Here is an 8,374-nt window from a genome sequence, read left to right on the forward strand (position 1 = left end):
CCTTTCAACCCACATCAGTGTGGAGTTTGGGGGATGTAATCTCTACACTTGTATGCCTGTGCAAGGGAGGGGATAGTGCCATAGAAGCCATTTCATCTTGCAGTGCTAACAGATTCCTCCAGATTCCCCGTAGTTTCAACATTCGCAACAAGAGATTCAAACAGTTACTAAGTTTAAAGGCATGATTTTGAGTTTAAAGAAATTATTGTATCTTGGTCATTTTAGCTCTTTGAGAGGATACAATATGCAAGTGGTAATAATCAAGGCAGTCTTAAGATACTTACTTGCACCAGCTGACAGCATACTTTCTCCTACACTTAGTTTTTCCTGTTACACTCCCTAAAGCTTTATTCCTCTATCTTTTTCAGACGCTTTCCATGGGATCCTCTTATCACCCCTAACATACTTTCTCTCTTTTGCCATCCAGCCTTTTAAAAAACATCAGTTTTGATTCTTTACCCTGAAGTCCTTCTTATCCACAATACTGCTTCTGGCTCCTTGGCCCCAGCTAAGCATGCTATCATCCTTCTCAGCTCCTCTGCTAATGCTTAGCAAATGGATTTCTGCTCCTCATGTTTTTTTTTAATTTTCTGTCCCTCCTATACATTGTCAAAATTTGTTTTCCCAACCCACCTTTACTAAGCACTACTTACAAAGAGTTCACACCAATATTTTTACTTCTTTTCATGTGACATGGTGTTCCTCTCCAAACTCTCTTTATAGATACCCTTTTACACACTTCTTTTCTACTGCCTCCTCTTATTTTTCTGCAGCTCTAGTCTTTCTGCTTTCTCCCTACTGATGCCCTTCCAGATAAAATTTACCCTGGTTCCCATGAGCTTCCTGCAACAGCTAAATAATTCTGAAACAAAAACACAGGCCGTGGAGATTTCACACACTGCTACAGGCATCCACCCAGTCTGCTGCCACTCCAATTAAGATATGTTATTACCTTATTCTATTCTATTCTATTCTATTCTATTCTATTCTATTCTATTCTATTCTATTCTATTCTATTCTATTCTCAACTGAACAACCTGTGTTCATTTTATGAACAGACAAACCTAGGTGTCAAACATGATCCTCCTCACTTTTTCTGCATTTTGCATCTCTCTTGAGAATTTAAATCACACTTCATATCTAGCCATAAAATTGCAGATAAAAATTTTAATTCCTAATGTCTGAACTGAAAATTGAAATAAATTCAAATCCCGAATAGTCAGTGGTTTTAGCCAGAATCTTCCACAAGACCACAGTATAGATATCCCTTCCTTCCACAGACCATGGTTTGTGAGACAGATTAGGCAGATATCAAATGCACATGCCTTCCTTAAAGCCTGTTAATACTTGTGCTTTACGAGTCAGCCTCATAAATGCTGACAACAGTGATCACCAGTTTGATTTTTTCTGCACTACTGCTGTAGAGAAAGAACGCAGATTTTATAGTAATCTGTGAAGAAAAATAATTCTTCCCAAATATATCATGCACTAAATTTGGCTTGACAGCATGACTTGAGGCTTGTGGAGCTGGTGGTCACTTGACTCATTATGGTCAATTAGAAGCTGGGTCTGCAAAGACAGCTTATTTTTTAAGTACCTATTGTTGATAACAATTGAGTTCATGACCAGCAAGCTTATGACCAGCAAACTGGCTACTCTACAAATAGATGCAGCTATGACACATGTGAAGATTGGAGCTGGAGCCAGTACAGTTTAAAGGACAACAGTAAGCAGAAAAGCAAAATGAAGAATCAGCCAGGTTAATCTCTCCTTTATCTATGCCTACAGAACATTCTGTTGTTCTGCAAACTGAAGCATTACCATCAGAAGGGCAGGAAAAGGACACAGGCGGGTCAGAATTTAATAATCCAGGTTTCCTGTTGCTGGTCATAAACTGTGAAGCAACATCTAAGTCTATGCAAGTTATTTTTCCCCAGTCTCATTCTGGGCTACACTCCACATGACCTTTAGATGGTAATCTGGACCTTTAATCCTCACTGGCTCAGCCCTATGAGCTTCTGCTTTCCCTGTCTTCAGGTTCTCTCAACCTGGTTTCAAAGTCTAAAATCACGAAGAAGTGAAGACAAGGATATGGCAGATTTAGAAACCTCACTGTTGCCTGTGATCTAATAATGTTAGCACTGGATAGCAAAACCGTATTAGCTGGCTTCCACTGTGAATTTAACAACAGGAGTTTATTGTATCTTGGAGAAATTATTGTATCTTGGTCATTTTAGCTCTTTGAGAGGATACAATATGCAAGTGGTAATAATCAAGGCAGTCTTAAGAGACTTACTTGTGAGTTTTACATGTGTGTGACGAAATTTTAAGATGAGACAGATCATTCAGAGTTACAGCCCAGGCCATGCAAGAGAGCTAGCAAACAGGTTTACTCTGGCAGGAACAAAACTGTGTTCAGTTAGTCAATCATCTCAACCATCACATAAGCATGGACTGTGCTTAGCTGGTATTTATCAGAGAACCACCCACAGTGGGCAGGAGGAGAAAGGCTGAAAGGATAGCAACTCCCACAGCCTCCACCATGCTACCATGGTGCTGTACAAACAGCAGCTGAAGCACTGAGAGCTATTTATACTTCATTTATTATTAAAAGTTATTATTTCTAAAAAGCACCTCACACTCATGGTTTAAATACCAGAATCTGCTAATCAAAGTATTTAGTTCAAACACAGAAATTATTTTTTTAAAGTGCCACTCGGAGTAATCTGGTCTTCTCTTAAATTCTGAGCAGGATACAGTTCAAGGCATAATACTCAAGCAAGCTGCAGGCTGTGCACATATGAGAAATAAGCAGTCTACACTGAAAGAGGAGAACTTCAACACAGGACAGCACAGTTCCTCAGTTCCGGGAGCGAATCCTCAGTCAGAATGGACTGAAGAATGCTACATCAGTCATGAAAGTAGAAGCATATATTAAGAGCTCCTTAAAACGGGGAGAGCTCCTTAATAAGGTGCCGCCTCTTGTGGCACCTTATAGACACCTCAGCTTGTCCATACTCTCCTGCAACTGAGAAGGTTAAAGACGATTAAAACTGTATAAGCAACGTAAGTCAGCAAGTTTTTGAGGAAAAAAAAGACTTTTGAATACACAAGCTGAACCTCTGCTGAGCTTTAATGCAGCTCTGACTGAACGAACAGGTACATGGTCAATGCCAAATGATAAATCTAAGTAAAATTAAAAAGAACCAGCATGTTCAACTAGATTTGTCTTCGACGGATAAAGTTCGTATATTTATATATTTGTGGGCACTGCAGATAAATACTTAGAGAAACGAAACACTATCACCTTAGGCTAACTTACATTTCAAACACAATTTTTGTTTTTAACTTAACGGGTTCTCCCTCAGGCCCGTGAAAACCGATGTAAACACTCCCCTGCTTCACGGACCTCCCGAAAATCTCCCATGATGTTCCTTTACCTCCGCCCCCGCTCTGAGGATCTGCCCGCGTTCCCCAGAACACGGCGTGGCCGGTCGATGCCCTGAGGCTGGTCAGTGCCTGCGGCCGGCGCGGCTCCTCCCGGCCCCTCCGCCCCGCAGGTCGTGCCCCCGAGCCGGGCGGACGGGGGGGACCCGGCGGAGGACACGGAGGGGGACCCGGCGGCGCCGCCTCCCCGCGCTCCGGAGCCGCCTCACGTCCCGAGATCCCAAAGGGCCGCTCCCGCCGAGCTGCCCCGCCCGGGCGCCGCCGCCGCCGTCCCGCCTGACGCGGCTCGGCCCCGGCAGCGCGGCGCTCCCACCGCGGCCACAGGAAGCGCGGCGGCGGCTCCGGAGCGTGCCGGGGCTCCGGGCGTGCCGGGCCGCGTAGTTCCTGCAGCGGCTGCGCCGGGGAAGCCGCCCAGGCGCTGCGGAGCGCAGGACTACGATTCCCAGGAAGCGGCGGGGCGGTGTAGCCGGGCCGCCAGGCGAGGGCCTCACCGTACGGACGAGCGTGAGCCGAGTGCCGGGAAGAAAAGATTTGCACTTGCTGGTGTTGGCTGATGAGATGCCGCTAATAATAAACAAACACCACCAAAAAGGAAAAAAAACAAAACAAAACAACACCAAACCCCTCCCCACACACTCATTTGCTTGCATGCTTTTGCGGTCAGTATAGTGACAAAATCCATACATGACCCTTGCCAAAACAAACTGTGCTGGTCTTCACGTGACTGGCTACGGAGTGCTCTATCCAGGGCGCCCTGACCTGCTCAGAGAAGTGTTTCAGACTGAGCAGAGCACACTAAGCAGACTGAACAAGGACAGCATGCCCAGTAACACATTTTAGAAATTCAGTATTTTTAATCCTGGGTTGGTTAGGTTTGTTTTCTTTTTTTGTTTTGTTTTGTTTTTGTTTTTGTTTGTTTGTTTTGGTTTCTTTCTTTCTTTCTTTCTTTCTTTCTTTCTTTCTTTCTTTCTTTCTTTCTTTCTTTCTTTCTTTCTTTCTTTCTTTCTTTCTTTCTTTCTTTCTTTCTTTCTTTCTTTCTTCCTTTCTTCCTTTCTTTCATTTGGTATTACTTAAATCATGTTGAGATAATCCTTTTCATAGTTGAAACCATGGTTAATACCAGAATCTAGGGATATTTATAGTTCATGCTTGGAAAAACTGCTGAATTGCAAGGAAGACAGCAGAGAGAGCTTCCCCATGTGACAATATTACAAAACAGGCTACACACAAATCACCCCCTTTACTTCCTGTTCTAAAGTAAAGTCTAAAACATAATGTACGGCTAGCAGCTGGACTGCAGGACTGTTCTGCAAGAAAATTGCTGTGTAACTGAATTTCAGACTGCTGACGGAAATGAGGCAGCAGAGACTTAACAATACTGATCATCCTGAAATCCAGCTGCACACAAGCTCATTGGGACCAAAACTCTTACTTCTGTACCCAGGAAATTCATCATCATCTTTAGTGTCTGATGTACTCTTAGAATCCAAGTGTACATTCTGTGCTTTGGCCATTAGAAGATTTTGGTCGATGAGTCAAGCAGTCTGCCCAGCTGCTATCACAGGAACTTTAAATGCAATGCTAACACCATGTACTGGTGCTATGAAAGTAAATTAAACTGAAACCCACAAAACTAGACGTGTGTAAAGAACTGTTTTCTTCACATTGCATGTTTCTAGTCTCACTCTTGCAGACCTGTCTTCTGTGTCCTCTGCTGGGAAACATTTGTATAAGTTAATATTATAGCAGATAGATGATCTGTGTTTCATTGCATTCTTGGTCACCCACTACAGTTCTTGAGTTATGCTTAGGAAAAGTGTTTTATTGTAAGAACTATAAGCCTAGCAGAAGTAGATTCATCCTGCTCCCTCATGAAATCTGCTGCCACAGCTGACTTCACAAAAGGCTGTTCAGTCTCTGTCCTGCAGTGTTTGTGTTCTGGCTTTCTCTTCTGATGACACATTACCTTCTGGGCAGAGTGTCTCTTCCTACATGTTTGGACAGGAGAAAAATGGGAGCCTAAACTAATTTTGAAGCTCTTGGCAAATCTGTAAGACAAAGGGAGTATTAAATCCGGCACTAAGAAATTTCCATCCTATGCTATGTTGAATCTTCTTTTTACTGCCTCAAGTCATACTTTACTCTGCACTTGCAGTTATAATTGTAATATGCACAAATTCATAAAATTGACGCATTATGGAACATTACAGTAGATGAATTAATAAACTTCCTCATTGATGAAAGAGAGCATGGTCACATAGGTAACAAACTTGGAGGGGCGTTGGATTTTGTTAGAGAAAACTCCAGGTTTCTTTCTGAAATATACTGATAATACATCAGGATAGCATTTAAGTTATAGATGCTTACATATATCTATGCTACACTCGAAATCTTGTTTGTTGGCAAAGAGAAAGTGTATCTCCTATTTAACTAAGGCAATAATTTGTTGAAATTAGTCTATGTGTCAGATCATTATTAGTCCAGCACTGTTACACAAGAAGAAACAATAATGGGGTTTATGCAGATATTTGCTTCTTTCCCCTGTTCTTGGTGCTATGGTCACCCTTCTGCAGCTGCTCTGACCATGAGGTTGCTGGTTTCATTCTTGGGCAGTAGTTAAAGGAAAGGACTGCAGGTCCTTTACTTACTGCATGTTATCAGCATCTGGAGCCCATCTCTGAGAGGAATATGATATTTAGATTGCTGGTTTATTCTTCCTCACTTTAAAGGGTTGCACTCACACTTGGGGTGAATTCTTACAAGTTTTTATAAAATACTTCTATGTTTTTCTGGTTAGCTGCAACTCCATATTGTTTTTGAATGTAATGCATAAGATGCTGTTTACATATGCTGGATAATATTTTGTTCTGCTTTTGCTCAAGCATATGACTCTGCTTGAGTAGGGCTGGTTGGGTAAAATTACCTTGAGGGTAGTCTGTAAACATCTTGTGCAACTTGTACGCTGACACCATGGTTTACATTGAATTGTTAGCAGCCATAGGGGGAAAACAATATTTAGCTCTCCAAAGAATCCTCTGAGGTGAAGAAATTAGTTACCATTGCCATGTAATTTCTTGTGATTCACAAAATGTCATAGTTTGGCTTCTCCTAGTGTAGTGGAAAGTAATCTGGAGGCAGTAGAGAGTGACGTACAAAGAGTCAAAGGAATAAGGAAAAAAAGTAACTCTCCAAGTTTATCTACTAGTTAGAGGCTGTGACATCTGATTGTAGTTAAAATGAACCTGAGATCACCCACCAGGGATTACAGATCTGCTACTATGACTGCATTCATAGTAGCTCCCCATGTCTACTATTAAAAGTATTAACTTAAGCTGTATGAAGTGCTGAACATGAAGATACACTGGCAAAGCTGAGGGAAGGGAATGGTTCCTATTCCTGGAAAGTAAGAGGAACAATTTGAAAGCTTTCAGTTTGGCTTAGATGTGTCAGAATAGCACATCTGCCACTAACCATAAATTTCTCAGGAGAACAGACACACTGTTCTTTTTCTTTCTGGCCATCCAAAACAGAGCTCCAGTGTGATGCAAACAGAAGCCATTTTGGTTCATGAAGCAGTTTACTCTGCTTCCCTGTTTAGAAAAAAAGTAAAATGGTTACCACAGTGGGTGAAATTTCACTGAGCCTCCCCCTCTAGTTTCAGATGCTGCTTTGGGAACTCGTTAACAGCTTAACACACTTCCTGCAGAGATGCTCCCACTGCAGATTGTTCATCCTTGGACATTATGTGTCTGACTGAACACTTACTGAAAGCTGGCAATTCCCAGCACTATGCACATTGTATACACACATACATATAAAATCTAGAGGGGCAGATTCAACCTCAGTGTGAGACAGAGAAGCTGGTTATTTCTCTTACCCACTTTGCACTCTAACCTGAGTCCTGTCTTGATGCTCCTGAAAAATAAACAGCTGCAAAGGGTAGGGCTTAACAGATGATGGCTAATGAGAAAATAACAAAAACATTAGTTCAAAGACCACTTTCCAAAATTTCCCAACTGCTGCAGGAATTTGCCTTGATGCTCAAAGCACCTGCTAAACATTCAGATGTTCACTGCAGAAATACAGATCTGGTGTCACTTCTCTTTGCAATAGAAGTGATTAAAGTTCTTGAACAGACACACCATTTTTCAAGTTGTTTTTCTCACGAGGAAAATCTGTTGAACGTGGTGGAGCAGGTTTTAATGTGTTTTACCGTGTTTATGAAATTACATAGGACATTCCTTAATGTTTTTATGAATAAGCATTGCTATGTTATCTCACAGCATGAAAAGAGGTACAGAGAAGACAGACACTGCACTGGCAGCTGGGAAACCCAAGCTGCAGCGCCAGACTACTTGCTACTGATTTTAGTAGATGAATTGAATTGACGGGGTTCAATCCATGTTCTCCTTTGCTCCAGCATCAGGTCCTGAGCCAGGAATTCAGTTACTTTTCTTCTCTCTGACAAACAAAAAAGGACTGTGAAAGAGATATCGTTCTAAAGTTTGCGTTATCCGGAGTAGTTAATTTTGTTTTGTTTTTCCTATTTTACACAACACTTTTTTCTTTTTTTTTTTAATATTCCAGCAGAAGCATATGTTGGGTATTACGCTAACGCTCGGAAAAGGTGTGGGCAGTGGCAGTGAAACGTCCCTGCACCATCAGCGCCTCCTGGCCTCGCCAGCCTCGGCAGCGCCATTCCCGCCGCAGCCGCCGCACGTGAGGGGCCGGGGCGGAGCCCGCCCGCGCCGCGCGCCCATTGGCCGTCGGGCGCGGCACGTGACGTGGCGGCAGAGGTACATGTGGCCGCATTGAGGGCTCTCGGCGCTAGTCGCCATCTTCTTTCGGCGCGTATAGCTGGCGGCCGTAGGACGCAGGTAGGAGAGGGGCTGCCCTGAGAGAAGCCTGGCGCTTTTCCGCGGCCGGA

The 8,374-nt window shown here is 42.9% G+C and overlaps 1 protein-coding gene across 2 annotated transcripts in view; it reads right to left on the reverse strand.

Annotated features, from left to right (window-relative positions):
* The window catches only part of SLC38A9 (solute carrier family 38 member 9), a 46,649-nt gene extending 42,904 nt beyond the window's left edge, over window positions 1-3,745 (reverse strand). For both annotated transcript variants that reach the window (XM_036403141.1, XM_036403140.1), the window contains exon 1: window positions 3,441-3,745. The gene's annotated coding sequence lies outside the window, so the exon portion shown is untranslated. The remainder of the gene's footprint in view (window positions 1-3,440) is intronic.
* Between the last annotated feature and the right edge of the window lie 4,629 nt (window positions 3,746-8,374).

The sequence above is a fragment of the Molothrus ater genome, chromosome Z, assembly GCF_012460135.2.
Source record: "Molothrus ater isolate BHLD 08-10-18 breed brown headed cowbird chromosome Z, BPBGC_Mater_1.1, whole genome shotgun sequence".
Taxonomy (NCBI): Eukaryota; Metazoa; Chordata; class Aves; order Passeriformes; family Icteridae; genus Molothrus; species Molothrus ater.